Below are 4,488 nucleotides of genomic sequence, written 5' to 3' on the forward strand. Positions count from 1 at the left end.
CCTCCCTCGGCGGAGCACAGGCTCCGGCCGCGCAGGCTCAGCGGCCATGGCTCACGGGCCCAGCCACTCCGCGGCACGTGGGATCTTCCCGGACCGGGGCACGAACCCGCGTCCCCTGCATCGGCAGGCGGACTCTCAACCACTGCGCCACCAGCGAAGCCCTCACCTTGTATTTTGAAGGGAAAATTAAGAGAGTTGGTCTTAAGTTGATTTTTAGAAACCTTTGTGATCTAACGAGAGTCTGAAAGAGGTTTACATTCCAAAGTACTCAAAGTTTCATCTGCCCTGAGAAATCTGAGATGTGCTGCTGTCCGTATTTTATCAGATTGTTGTTTCCAAATTGCTATTTTACTCTCCCCCAAACTGGTTTTGGTAAGAAGATCGGCTTTGAAAACAACCGGTATCACGTTCAACAGAGTATGTTACAAGGATGGAGAAGTGTAAGAATAATGACGAATACAAAACGGTGGTGGTGGTGGTAAGCCCAGGACAGAGGTAAGCCAGTATTCGGAGCGGTGGGTGACTCAGGAAGTATATTGGGAGAGGAGGCTTTGGGACCCCTCCCCTGTAAGGCAAAAGCTTATCTCATGACTTGCCCTTATTTCAGGAGCCAGGCTCCCTCAGGCTCTACTTTAGAGATGGTCCACTGTCTCCTGCGATGCCCTTAAATGTATCACTTCACCTTCCAGAGAAGCTCACCTTCTGCACCAGGGTGAAGGTTACTCATTACTCATATACCGGAGAAAGCTGTCATGCTTTGAAAACCAGCAGAAGTGACTCAGCAAACATGTCTGTCACGATTTGGGGAGAGGACCCCACAGGGTCCACCCTGACTTGCTTTCTTTTTTTTTTTTTTTTTTTTTTTTTTTGCGGTACGCGGGCCTCTCACTGCTGTGGCCTCTCCCTCTGCGGAGCACAGGCTCCGGACGCGCAGGCTCAGCGGCCATGGCTCACGGGCCCAGCCACTCCGCGGCACGTGGGATCTTCCCGGACCGGGGCACGAACCCGCGTCCCCTGCATCGGCAGGCGGACTCTCAACCACTGCGCCACCAGGGAAGCCCTGACTTGCTTTCTTCAGGGGAACTCTGTGGCCCTTTCCTCCTGTAACACCCACCAAGGGAACTATGAAGGCCGACATGAAATACTAATACGCCATCTGCATCGTGTTTCGTGTAAGGTATTAAATGTAAGAATTGTGTTTCTCTCCATCTACTTCTCGATTGTTTAGGGTCCTTCTGAGACAGAACTGCAAAATCAATGAGGCAAAACATGTCAGTAAGTCATAAATACTGATGAAAACAGGCCAGAGGTATTGTTTTGCTTTTGGTAGTTGCTTTTATTTTAGGGACTTTGAAGAAAGGACCTGAAAATTCTCACTCAGCCTGGTGTTTATTTTGAAATATACGCTGACCTCTAACTTTCAGAGCCAAACAGCCTAATCCTTGATCATCCCAGAATGAGTTTAGGAATTTGTGATCATGTCCTTTTTACTGGGGATCTGTATACATCACTAACCAGCTGGTTTAGAAGGATGAGCCGTTTCTCTAGGCTGAAATAGAAGGATGAGAACAGAGGGCCAACCTGAGATGTTCACCTTTTATCAGTTGATCTTTAATGAACGTTCCTGTACGAATGACATCAGAGAAGGTCCTTCCCAATGTACAGGGAAGACAAACTCCCTTCTGTAGTGTGCGTTTTTAAACGATTCCAAATAGGCTGATAAAAATGGTTGGTGTCTTGTATTTTTATCCATGCTTTGCCTTAGGAGTTTCCTGGATATTTGCTCAGTGTGAGGGGAAGGGTCAATGTATATAAATAAGGAGGAGGGGATCTGGCGACATTGGGAACACGACCTCTTGCCCTCCAAAGCCTGGGAAGCCCCAGTGAATGCTCCCACTCCCAGCAGCGTATGGACCCTCCCCTCTGCATACAGAGCGGGGTCAGAGGTTAATGAATGAGGGCTCTCCCCACACACGGGAGCCCGCTCCATAGTGGTTTTATAAATAGGGGCTTAAACGGGGTCAGAATAGGGCCTGCATGTTGCTTCCAGACTCTCTCAATCTTCCTGAAGCGATGGTGTTCAAAGATGCCATCCTTCCACGGGGCAGGGAGAGGTGAGGCCTGGTGTGCGGAGATCTGGGTGGCTTCCCCCAGCCCCAAGCATGTCGAGCAGGACCAAATGGAAAACAAAGCAGGGGAGGGCCTCGTTGCCCCTATTCTTCTCCGTAATCCCTTAAAAAATAATTGCAGACCCAACCTCTGGCCTCCAGCACATTTTCCACTTGATTAGAGGCCTTTGTGAGGTGGGAAAGGGACCCGCAGGCCTGTACATTGTGCGAGGCCTGAAATGTCCAGCTGGGATTTTTTTCCATCAAAAGAGGATTTTAGTAAAACCGTTATCGGGGGGCTTAGGGGAGCGGAGCTGCTGAGCTGCGCGGCGGGCGGATTAGCACCAGCCGGCCTGTCTGGGCTCTGGGAGGCGGGAAGGTGTCGGCGGCCCCGCGAGTTCACGACAGGTGCAGAGGCAGGAGCGGCCGAGGGTGTGGGGACCCCCAGGCGTGGGGTGCTCGTGGGGCTTTCCCTCCGGGCATCAGGCAGAAGGTGCCGGGTCAGGGGCTTGGGGCCTGCACGGAGGGGCCTGTCTGCTCCAGGTCGTGCCCACCGCGTGCCAGCCTGCACCCCCGTCGTGGTCTCCATTGACTCAGGGACCGGGTGGCCCGGCCGGACCACTTCAGAGGGCCAGTGATGGCCGCGTGGCCCCTGTATTGTTGTGCGGAGGACGGAGCGGACAGAGGAAGGTGAGGGGTGTGTCCACGTGCGGTGCTGGCCGCCTGGCTTTGCTCACTGTGCCGGGGCCTCTGGGGCTGGGGCTGGGGACATTACCTAAAACAGAAGCTGTCTCCGTGGGGTGACTCGAGTGCTGGCCAGGACAGAGCGCAGAGGCCCGACTCCTGGGGATCGAGGGACAGAGTGCAGGCCAGGGGAGCCTCGCGACACGGGAGGTGTTACATGACAGCCCTGGGACGCTGTCGTTCTGGGTGGTTTTCTCTGCAGGATGGGGAGCGTGGGTAGCATAGAACCTTTGTCCTGATGGTGATGGCCAGGAGGCTGGGCAGTAACAGCCACACTCTGGGAGTGGGACCCGTCACCTAACCAGGGGCCCAACACCCTGCTGCCAGCTCCTCAGGCCAGCCCGGGGACCTAGTAGTCGGAATTTTTGTCTCGTGTCTGAGTCACACAGCCAGAGGAGGAAGGACCGTGTCTTCCTGAAAAGACGAGCAGCCCAGGAACGCTGCTCCCGGAGATGGCGGTCCCAAGCACCCCTCCCAGCTCCTCCTGGGGTCCAGGCTGGGCCTGCTGGCCGTTGGCCTCCCCTGCACTCACCTCACCTGGTCTCTGTTTATTGCCCTGGTCCCCTCCGTGTCCTCTCTTCTCTCCTCTGCCACCTGTTTTCTTTATCCGGGTTATTTCCCTGAATTTGTATTTGTTCTGTGTGTCACTGACAACAGTGTGTTTCAGCCTGAGAGTCCACGAAGCTGCCGGGAGGTTTTCTGGTTTCCTGCGACCTTCTTGGTCACTGGCAGGAGTGGTGATCTGCCTCATGCCTGGGCCCTGAGTTCCAGGAGCCTCTCCTTTCTCTTCTCTCATTTTCTAACCAAAAATGACCTTTGCGTCACTGTGCTGGTGGCAAGCCTCATTGGGATGGCACGGCATGGCAGGTGCAGCCACGGGACACGGCCACCTCCACCTTCCACACTTTTATTCCACATCTGCACCAACTGCCCTTCAGATCCTTGCTTTCATTCCCCGAGGCCAGACAGTTGGGGGCCAAGACAGCGGGAGACCCCAGCCTGTCCCTCGTTGTGGCGTTATACGGAATCTGGCCAAGTTGGCTCAGAAGTTCTTTCTCCTTCATTTCTGCTTCCTGTTCCTCGTGTCTGTTTTCCAGGGGAGGAATTTAGGTATGTGAGCAACCTCACTGCTTTATCAGGGCTCTTGATCATTCTCACTTTCATGGGCTCCTTTAGAAGATACTCATGTTGATAATAAAAAACTAAAAATTGATACTCCTAAAAATTTTTTAATATTTTTGTTGGTGTGTATGTGTGTAATAAAAAAAAAGCCAGCACTTTTGCTCCTCCTGTTAAAATGGATGTTCCCATGTATGAGTGTAAACTTTTTCCCAAGGTGTTCTCCCAAACTCCCCGAATATGGCAATCTAACAGGACCTGTATGAGATGGTCTTAGAGAAAAGTTAGGAGTTGACGTTTGGTTCCCGCCAGCTACATCAGGGAACCGTCCCAAAGGCGCATCTGATACCTGCTCCCAAACTGAGTGCCCAGCACCGGGGTCCCTGACTCCACCAATACTTAAAAATTCCATTTCATCTTCTTGGCGACATGAGATTGTCTCGCCAGCTCTCACTCACACCGGGAAGGTCTTTATGGGGAGGCGACGGGGCGGGGGGGGGGGGGGAGCTGGCGCGGG

This window comes from Lipotes vexillifer, unplaced genomic scaffold, assembly GCF_000442215.2.
Source record: "Lipotes vexillifer unplaced genomic scaffold, Lipotes_vexillifer_v1.1 scaffold395, whole genome shotgun sequence".
Lineage (NCBI taxonomy): Eukaryota > Metazoa > Chordata > Mammalia > Artiodactyla > Lipotidae > Lipotes > Lipotes vexillifer.